We start from the raw sequence: 11,330 nt of genomic DNA, 5'->3' as shown, positions 1-11,330 counted from the left end.
CAAACCACTTTAAACTATGTTTTCATCGCATTTACTCTTATTTTCACATTCATGTGTGTCTTCTGGGCCTGCTCAGTATTTCACACGTGCGTTTGGTTGGTGTCAAAATCACGCATCAACAGGTTCTGAGACCAACTCTTTCCTCGGTTGCTAAAAAAAAAAAAAAAAACTTCCAACAATCATACGATGGAAGCTATTCACACTCCTAAACTCGTGAAGTTAGATCCATAAAGTACAGAAAGTACCAAGGATACCAGATGTCCTTATATTTGGTGCTAACTTTGACTTGTGTATGACACATTACAAAAATAAAATAAATCTTTAAAAGAAAAACATCAAATATATATTTTAAAAACTCTAAAATATAAGTTTCATAAAAAGAAAATTCTTATAACATTTACTCCCTCCATTTCAAAATATCTATCGTTTTAACAAATTACACAATTTTTAATAAACTATGATGATATACTTCTCTCTTATAAGAAAGTAATTTTTTAATGTAAACAAATCATCGTCAATAATTTGTTAGCACTCTTTTACATTAACAAAAGCTACTCAAATTTTCTCTCTCCTACTTTGTCGGCTCTTATTTACTCTTCAATTATTGAAAAATTAACAATTTGACAAATTATCAAATTTAAAATTACTCTTTCCTCTCAAAGTCGGGTGGGAAAATTTTTGGTTTTACAGTATTTTCCCTCTCATTATGCCGTATTACTCTTTCTCTCATTACGCCATTATAGCAATAACACCTTCTAAATTTAAGTATTTTTTCTTTTGCCACCTTATTTTATCTCTTTTTTTCACTAATCACCATGGGTGAACAATGTCATAGTAGAAGATATGTGCTTGGGGAAATCGATTTGAATGTTCTTCCAACATTAGAAGCTACTAATGAAGTTGATGACATAGCTGAGGAAGAGTTAATGGTGTTTGAAAGAATGAACAAAAACACAATATATAAACTGAGAGATGTAGAAGAGGCTTACATGGGTTGTGTTTCTGGTTCTCTATAACAAGCTAAGATCAATATCAGTTTAAGCTGCGGTGACAGACTCAAAATTGAGACAAGAGGGATTTTGAATTTGCTGAAAATAAAGGGCATACCAAGAAACAAAAAGAGAGAGAGAGAGAGAGAGGAGACAAGGAGGCAACAAAAAAAAGAAAAAGAAAAAGAGAGGAGACCAAGGCCATAAAACCAAAAAGAGAGAAGGGGTCGCTCAACTTTTTTGTCAAACGACATTTATTTTAGAAAAAAATAATAATTTTAAAACGACATATACAGTATATTGAAACGGAGTAGTTTATTAAAACTCCAAAATCCTAAAATATAAGGTTTACAAAACTAAATAAATCTGAAATCTTAATTTTTGAAAAACTTAAATTTTAAACCCCATGATCTTGTTGTAAAGTTTATTGATAACGAGTATATACTTACCTCACCGTACTACACTCGCTGCTTAACGCTTCTTATTCGGTATTGCAATGCACTGAAAACTTTTGATGATAGCCTATGAGCTCTCATCTATCATGGACAGCCATGGGCTTGAAACATATCATGGTAGCCTTGCGCCACTGTGGTCGAATTCAATCTATCAAACAAGGGAAATCACTTCACTCTTACGTAATCAAACATGGGTTTTCTCACAATATCTTCGTTGCCAACAATTTGCTCTCGATGTACGTAGACTTCACCTTTTTAAACGACGCACAGAAACTGTTCGATGAAATACCTGACAAGAATATTGTTACCTGGACCGCTATGGTCTCTGCTTATACAAGTAACAAGACCTGACAAAGCTATCGATTATATGAGTATATGTTAGAGTCTGAATTAGAACGCCAAATGGGTTTATGTATTCTGCGGTTTTAAAAGCATGTGCTGTGGCAGGAGATCTGAACTGGGTAGATTGATACTAAACGAATTTCAGAGAGAATTTAAGAAGGACACGTTTTGATGAATACCCTTTGGGACATGTATGTTAATGTGGACGTTTGGGAGATGCAGGAAAGTTTTTGATAAGCTTTGAGTGCGAATTCAACCTCTTGGAATACTATCATTTCGGGTATTGTAAAGAGCTTGATAGAGGAGGCAATCATTTTGTTTCATCAAATCCAGCAAGGAATGTTGTTTCCTGGAATACTATAATTGCTGGTTTGGCGACAGTGGAAGTTTGCAAGCGCTGGAATTTGTGTGTATGATGCATAAAGAAGGTTTAGACCTTGAGAGTTCAACATACCCTGTAGTCTAAAGCAGTGCAGTTCTCTTGGTTTGTTAGATATGGGGAAACAGATTCATTGTCATGTTATTAAGTCAGGTTTTGAACAAGTTGTTTCACTGTTTCGGCATTAGTTGACATGTATTCAAATTGCAATGTGTTAGTGAAGCTAGGTTTTTGATCAATACTTGAGTTGCGATGCTTTGGCTTCTAACAACTTGGCACTTTGAATTCTATGCTTTCTGGCATGCTATTAATGAACAGAATGAAGCAGCTGTGAGTCTCCTTTACAAATCCATAGCTCTGGTCTGTATATGATTCTTACACTTTTAGTAGTGCTTTGAAGTCTGCATCAACTTACTTAACTTGAGACTTGGGCTTCAAGTGCATGGTTTGATAGTCACTAGTGGGTATCAGTTAGATATGTTTGTAGGAAGCATTCTCTAGATCTCTATGCAAAACTGGGAAATGTAAAAAATGCGTTGGTCTGTTTCACAAGCTTCCAAAGAAAGATAGTAGCTTGGTCTGGTTGATAATGGGTGTTGCTAATGGGATTGAACTCTTAGCATTTTCACTGTTCAGAGACATGTACGTTCAGATCTTGAAGTAGACCAGTTTGTTATTTCAAGTGTTCTAAAGGTTTGTTCAAGTTTGGCATCTCTTGAGGGGCAAGCAGGTTCATACACTGTTGTTGAGTGGATTCAACACAGAGGAAGTTACATTAACGTCCTTATTGATATGTATTTAAAGTGTGGTCAAATTGAGGCTGGTTTAGCATTGTTTAACTATATGCCAGAAAGAGACATTGTGTCTTGGACTGGGATCATTGTAGGGTGTGGCAGAATGGAAACCAAGGAGCTATTACATTTTTTAATGAATATACAATCAGGATTGAAGCCAAATGAGGTCACCTTTCTAGGTGTTCTTTCTGCCTGTAGCATGCTGGTTTGGTCGGAGAGGCATGGACCATATTTAAGTCCATGAAAGCTGATTTTGAAGTGGAACCTCATTTAGAGCATTATTATTGCATGGTTGATCTTCTTGGTCAAGCTGGATCCTCCAAGAGGCAAGGAAACTGATTGCTGACATGCCATTTGAGCCTGACAAAACATTTGGAGCTCCATGCTCAAGGCCTGTGGAATTTACAAGAATATTGAACTGGTTGGTGTTGTTCTGAACAACTAATTGCAGCATCACCAGAAGACCCTTCCATATATTGTATGCTTTCAAACGTTTATGCTGAATTGGAAATGTGATAGTTTAAGCAAAGTGAGGAATGCTGGTAAGAAACTGGGCACAAAAGAGGCAGGAATGAGCTGGATTGAGATTTCAAGTTAAGAAATCCCCCTATACATTGCATTAAGCAACTGCTATTGTCAAACGTTTGAAATTAAGTCATTAGGTTAAATACTACAAGCTAAAAATGGTTTGGAGCTAATGGAAATTTTAGATGCAGAAACATCCTGCGGCATTGATATCTGGAGGATCTCACTTAGAAGGTCCCACTGCTATCAAAGTCTAACAAGAATAAGAGATGTTGCATTTCAGTTTATTAATTTTCTGCACTTTGGCATTAGTTTCCATCCTTATCGTACTTAACCTTTCTTGTTCAAGTTATATCCTGTTTATGTGTTGGCTGTTATACATTTGGCTGCATCATTTTGGCTTAGTTTAGCTTTAATACTATGGCTTATTAGTAACATCAACTAATCTATGGTTAAAATATGGTGCATTGTTGACTATTTATGGGAGAAAGCTTAAATTCTCATAGAACCTTCTTTCAAGGTCAAATTTAATGTGGAAATTACCCTTCTATTTCCTATCCCTTTCCCATGTTTTTGGTGTATTCCATGTTTAGATGTTGCTTTTGCAGTGTTAGTTGAAAAAGGTCTTTCATGATGTTATACTATATATCGACTCCTGATTCTAAAAGATATATTACAATAACAACCCTACTTTTGGTTTGTATGAGTTTCATCTGACACTGGCGGAATTCCTGAATATGATTTGCCCCAATTGGACACAAACACTGCCAAGCAGTTGAACTACCAACCACTGAATTAACATTGCCCTTGGTAGCTCCTGAAAGATAGCAGTGACATTTACCACGCTTAAATTCCTGAAGGGAAATCAATGGAATTTTTATTGAGCCCCTGGATTTTGGACCTATAAATTGAAATTTAGAGAATGAATGAGCTGTACTTTGCTTTGCCGCTACTTTGTTTCTTGAATGTTGTGTGTGCATGTGTGAATATTTGATTTCAAACGAAGTGCTGAGCTCCATTTTCCTGCTTTCTGTGAACAGGATCCATAATTGAAAGTGAAGAATTTGAGAAGGGAATGAGAGACTAACTAAAGAAAAAAAATATGCTGAAGGTCTAAAAAGGAGATTAGAAATGGTGGATGGTTTGACGATCTTCATATTTTATTTGACTTGGTTGACACATATCATCCATTCCCACCTCACGCAGGTAGGACAAAATTATTAAGGTTAGAGACTTTTCCTGGTATTATTGAGCTTTCATCTTATTTGCTTGCTTCTAATTCAAAAGTCCAACTAGTTCTAGTGCAGTACCTCTCTCTCCTATATCTTTTCGTGTTTCTTTTTAATTGTTATTTCATGATTGTTCGTTTCTACATGGTGGTTTGTCAATGGTGCCTCAGGTTGATTACTCTTTACAGCCCTGTTAAAGACTGCTATCTCGCATTCATTTTTGTGCCAGAAGAGAGTGAGAGAACAACAAAGAAAAACATGTGTCGAAGTGAATCACTACAACGAATAAAAGTTCTTTTTTGTATGTAATGAACCATGTGATTAATCTAGGGCAAGAAATGAGAATCAATTTTATGAATTTTACCCTGCCCCAACCATCTGACTCTCCCTCTTACAAATGGGCATGTATTTGATCTGCAATGTGTTCCACCCTCTTTCCAGAAGAACTTAAAATTGCGAGTGAAGATTAAAAATGACAATAAAAGTAAAGATATTAACCACATATGTCTTCATGGTAAAAGAGTAAAAAGGAGTTTCATGAGTTTGAGTTCCATGTGAAATGAGGTGTTACGAGTTTTATCTTGTCGTCAACTTTAGAGTATGAAGAATTCGTAAATACAATCATGATTGTTCGAGATGAAATAGAGGATACGATATTATCGTCACTTAGAGTATGAAGAATCGTTGAAATACGAATAATTGACCGACACTAATGTCAAAAAAAAAAGTAAATAATAAAAAAAGATATTTACTAGTTTCACATCCTTCGGTCTATGTTTGACTTTCCAGCAGCAGTTACCTAAGGGTACTCTACTCCCATTCATCTAAACAAGCTTTCTTTAAGCCCTAAATTTTTTGCATAATTTTTCGTTTGTCTCAAGCAATAATATCCTTTTAACACAGAGATAAGATGGTGATAGGTTGAGTCGACCCTGGTCTAGACTCAAAAATTAGGACGTGTCAACAAAGCAACGTGGGTAGGCCCACTTATTCAGATAGTCGTGGTAGCCCCGCAACCCCACCCACCACCACCTCTTTATCTTTATCACTGTTAATGCAGAGCCCAATCTTGAGACTCTCCCACGCTTGTGGTATTGCCTATTTTTAAACCAGACTTTCAGTCTTTCTCATACTACGTTGCTTTCTTCTCAATCATTTCACCAACACTCTCTTTTCTCCCCAATGTCCTCATTATGAATAGTGTTTTCCTCTTTCCAGCATGTGTATTTCTTTCTTTTTACTCTTTCCAATGACTGTAACTGTAACCACTGCACAAAAGCTACAGCATACCCAGACTTGTATTAAAAAATTCCTTCTGGCGCAAAGCTGAGTCATCATTTTACTAGCGAAATGTTGACTAATGAGTAATACATTGATTACATGGCCAAACCGGATTACCCGTGGATTTGCTTAGTGGAATCCATGCATCCCATTTAGGGATTTTTTAAATTTCAGAATTAATGGAGGAAATTGTTTAATAATTTAGGATACGTAGTGCTTCTCAAGCCCATGCCTTGTTGCTTACCAGCTTTAACGAAGTCAAGAAACCTCAATCATGAGGCAATGAGTACAAAACAAGAGTCAAGAAATGGCAGAATCTAGCGGCAAATCAAATGTACCCATAATTCAATAACTCATGCGCGACCGTTAATAACAGCTACAAAAAGCCCAGAGAACAAACACTAAGCATGCTCGCTGTCCCATTTGGCACTAGCCTCTGCAATTTCCAGAGCTTTCACCCCACCATTTGAATTATAAGCTCAGTCCTTCACTGCGTAACTTCAGTGATTACGACGGGCATTAAGTCTTTGTTAGTTTGAACCATTCTCACTATTTCATAAAATATTCAAGTTAGGATGGCAGGTTAATCATTGGGTTTGACTCTGAAGAGGAAGATCGTTTTACATGAATGTAGATGATGTACAACAACCAATTTTTGTGCTGGAATTCACTGACGGTACTACCCTGTTGTAAACGTGTTATTGTGATACCATAGTTTCATATTGGGTAATTAATTGGATGAAAACATGAGATTTATGCGTCATAATTATGTTTAAAGAGATAAACTGAAGAGATTTCCTTTTACATCGTGCGTGAGCCTGTTTTTATTAATTTCTTGGAAATCTTGGTAAGAAGCGTGTGAAATAAGGGTTTATAATTAAAAAAAGAGACAAAAATATATATCTTGGACTTTGGTGAGGGATTCAACAAAAGCAAAGGGACCTCATCTAGTACATGGACAGAAGATCAACTTGCCTTCTGGCTTTACCCCTTTTCTTCTTTCTCTTCTCCAACAATCTCTGCGATAGTTTAACTTCCAGTCATGGTCGTTTATTTGTCTATTCATGTAAATTAAATTGAAAGGGAAGAACAAAAGACTTCCATTTTCAAGGCAATTTCAAAATGTAATAATCAACCCCATCTTACATATTAACACGTCCCTGTCTTGTAAATGTATCCAAGATTGTAAAACTCAAGGTGGGTCAATGTCTAAACAATACAATTTTGTTATCTTTCTGATAATTTTGTTCCTAGTATTAAACAACAGCACATTACTCCTTGCTGTTACACACTCTGTAATTTATATGCCCAATGTGGAATTAATGCCCCGTATTGGGTTGGGTGGAAACTGAGAAAAGTCACAATTCCAAATTTATAACTCTATCAAGGTGATTTCTCCCAAGATGGTCCTGAAAATTTTATATTTAATGTTGATAGCCATTACCACCGAGCCATCCACTGCACGTGTACATCTACTACTCCCTTCAAGATCAAAGATTTTATGAATTGCTTTACTTTCCAAATCAACAACCAGAACAAAACAAGAAGTTTTACAAGGTTATAAAATGTTATTAGAGATTCAACTTGATTAAATTAAAACCCTCTGTAGATAACAACAAACAAGGCAAAATGGCCTTTGGGTTAAGACTCAGCTCATCTAAATTCGAGTACATTCCCATGGCACCAGCTCGAGTCATAATCTTCCATGTTACCTTCAATTCCCTTCTTAACTCTCCCTGCAATTACCCTGCAAACAGCATGGCCTCGTGTCACTTCCATCTTCAACTCCAGATTCATCAGGCGCTTTTCCACTTGTTGCAGTTGTCAAAATACCATTTTTATGGACATCTTTATTGGGTTCTTGGGAAACTTTAAAGCCGCTCTTGATAATGCTCATACATTGCATGAGGAACTGAGTTGCACAAGTTGGATGAGCCGTTAGGCCTAGTGAACATGAAAAGGTTGTGCAGTGGAACCTGAGGAGTTCTTGCCATCTGCTATGCACGAGGGTGCTTCTTTGGCAGCTTGGTGGCCTTGGCTTTGATTGAGTTCTCGGTACTCTTCAAATTTGGAAATGTTCTTTGAGTGTTGTGGACTTTGAGGATTCGGTCAATCTTGCATATGGGTGCTTGTTTCTTTAGCCAGCTTGACTGGAATATGATTTCCCTATGTTCTGCTTGTGTCCTCTGGACCCAGTTCAGATACTGATTTTTAGTACACAAACCAGACAAAGTCAAATTGGTTACTGTCATTGAACAATGCAATTGGTACTGAAATAAGAAAGAGCACCATAAATGATAAAAGTTGAAAAAAAATGCTGTAGTCCAAGAGAGGATTGAAGTAAATTTAAGACAGAAAAGTCTAAAATTTAGTGCTGAAATTAGACTTGGTTCAAACAAAAACATATATTTGATGAATAATAGACCTTTTTTTTAATAGATTAGTTAGAGAGAATATTGAAGCTACGCACCAGCATGTCTAACAGCTTATGAAGCTCCAAATGTTCAGCTTTCATGAAGATCTCACCACATTCAGGACAAGAATAAAACTACCTCTCAGAGTAGGATCTCTGTTATACCAAGAACAGGATCAACCACCATTCTAAACTCATAACAGCCAGAGAATCTCCTAAAGGCATTCCTCAAAGATCCACCATTAAGGAGGAGGAATTATTAGAAGTAAACAGAAAGTGAAGAATTGGTAGAGGAAACACTCCATTGAGTTCCTGCAGAGGAGCTTTCAGGATCTGCTTGAGGCTTCTTGTTACCACTACTTGAACCCATGGAGGCCCTTTTCTTTTGGACTTCTGGGGAGCTGCAATTTCAGGCCTGTGCATCACCTTTGTGTTGCTGCATAATGAGCCGAACACTTCATTTTCTTTCTTTTTTTGTTAGCTTCCTCATGGGCTTGTTCTTGTTGTTGCTTTTGTTTTTGCTTTATCTTTTTCTCTTCCGGCTGTTGTTGCTCCGGTTGCTTTTGTTGCTGCTGCTGTTGTGCTTGGAGATGTTTACAAGTGAAAAGGCCTCTTACAACTGCCCAAGAAGCTGGTTTCTCTGGTTTTTTAGGCAGGTTTTTTTCATTCTGTTGCATTTCCTTGGTGGGTTTTCTTTGGTTTCTAGGTTTAGCCATTGTTGAAGAGATACTAATACGATGTTTAAGCTTAAAAAAATGTGGGTTTTTTGGGGCTTTTTTCTGAGTTAGAATCTCATTTCTGGTGGTGTTAAGAGACAAGAATTGAAACAACTAGGAAGGTGAAGATGCAGAGGAGCTCCTCACTTTCTTCAGAGTGTGATTCTAGATTTGTAGCTTGTTGATATGGACAAATTTGCTATATAAATAAATTAATGGCAGTGTGCATGACCATTTTAATGAGGAGCATCTCACCGTCGGATTAGAATAACACTATGTCAATAGGTGAAGTAATTTAATGGGCCCCTCTGTTCTAGACTTATTAGGCTTTGCCGTCCAGTAAAATTTAGTAAACTTATTAACAAATGTATCACGCGATGGATGGTCATGATCTTTATTACTGCATGCATACAGGTCGGGTCGGGTCATGAATCAAATTGACCCGTTTTCCTCCCAAGGTGGATTTTTGGGGTTAAGTGCTAGACGCCAACAACTAGGTAGACACTAGACACTCACTAATTACCCCATAATGATGCCTCTTATGGGGAAAAGCTGCTTGATTCCTTCTGCCTCAAAATTGTGGCTTACCCATATGCTCATCGAATAAAGCTTTTTACTTTAATCACTTCTACTTGTCAAACTTCATTAACTCTGTTTTAACTTTCTTCTTTACTGAAAGACACATAGCGATTGTAACCGTTACTAATTAAGTATTCTAAAGATAAAGTCTTCATTGGATAATATTCACTGTCACTTTAAATTTGAGAAGCTTTTGTGTTACATTTTTGCCAAGGAAATAAAAAAAATATAAGTCATTGTAAAGCTAATTGTCTCCCCTATGTTTCGATATACTACAACACAGAAGAAATATATTATAAACTATCAAGAACTCTGTCTACTGGCTTGATTATTAGTAGAACTTTGTCTCATTTGAATTTTGAATGAGCAGATTCAAGTTATACCAGGCTTGTTTACCTTTTCAAGTTATAAAAAAAAAAAGGTTAATGTACTATGTTAGTGGGATGCCAATTTGATCTTGATGCCCCACTTGAAATCAGATCTTGTTGCTTGAAGAAAACATATCCCAGCTGGTTCTAATCTGCAGTCCCAAGTAGTTTGCAATGAAATAATTGGGATTTGGGAGGTTTGAGTTAGCTTTAGAAGCATATTACAAAGATTTGAATTGCCCTTAACATTCTCATGCAAGAAATGGCCTTCACTTATTATACTTGACATGAAATTACAGTAAAATTAAGAGTGCTAATAGGTTTCTACTATATTTGTATGGTTTAGATACAAAATCATTGTTAACTCTAAGGTAAGATCGGTCTCGAGTAAGTATCCAAGGTTACAAGGTGCTTTCAGTGCAATTCGAACCCTGACATTGCAGGTAAAATTCACCCCATTTGGAGTCTAGCTACTAGCTAACGCACACCTCATAGTTATAAGGTCGTAACTTTTGAGAAAGAGTTTAAAGTTGTTGAAAATGTACTATTCACATATTTTGGATAATTACAATGTTAAATTTAAGTTGAAAAAGAGCTAATCTCAAACAAAATCATTGCCATTTTTCATTTATGCTATGCACAAGGATCTTTCTGAGAGAACATTTTAATTAAATTTAATGTAGATTAAAAGATTTAAGATAAATTCTTAACGAATTTAGTTTAAAATATAAATTTTATTCAAAGTTTGTTTGTAAAACAGCACCGGCCACCCTGGGTTTTGGCCCAACCTTATAATTTCGAGAGTTGGGTCACCAAAGCCCACCAGTATGGCCTATTTTCTGTTCAGAGTACCGGATCAGGGAGCCTGGATTAGGACCCATTACGATACGACTGTGAAGAGCGCCAATAAGCCATTCAAACTTCCAAATTTCTCTCCCTCTCTCTCGTTGCTTGGTAATGGCTACTGTCAGTACTCTCGCTTCGTTTCTATCGTCAACTTTAGAGTATGAAGAATTCGTTGAATACGATAAATTGACCGAACACTAAGCACGAAAAAAAAAAGTAAATAAATAAAAAAGATATTTACTAGTTTCACATCCTTCGGTCTATGTTTGACTTCCAGCAGCAGTTACCTTAAGGGTAGCTCTACTCCCATTCATCTAAACAAGCTTTCTTAAGCCTAAATTTTTTGCATATTTTTCGTTGTCTCAAGCAATAAATATCCTTTTAACACAGAAGTAAGATGGGATAGGATTGAGT

General features: G+C 36.4%; 1 pseudogene; it reads left to right on the top strand.

Moving 5' to 3' along the window:
- The first annotated feature begins 1,540 nt into the window (after window positions 1-1,540).
- On the top strand, window positions 1,541-3,557 carry LOC116132093 (annotated as a pseudogene).
- Window positions 3,558-11,330: the final 7,773 nt, after the last annotated feature.

Source organism: Pistacia vera, unplaced genomic scaffold (assembly GCF_008641045.1).
Source record: "Pistacia vera cultivar Batoury unplaced genomic scaffold, PisVer_v2 Contig249, whole genome shotgun sequence".
Taxonomy (NCBI): Eukaryota; Viridiplantae; Streptophyta; class Magnoliopsida; order Sapindales; family Anacardiaceae; genus Pistacia; species Pistacia vera.
Note: the sequence above shows the minus strand (reverse complement) of the source record. Positions and strands in the feature narration are given on the sequence as shown.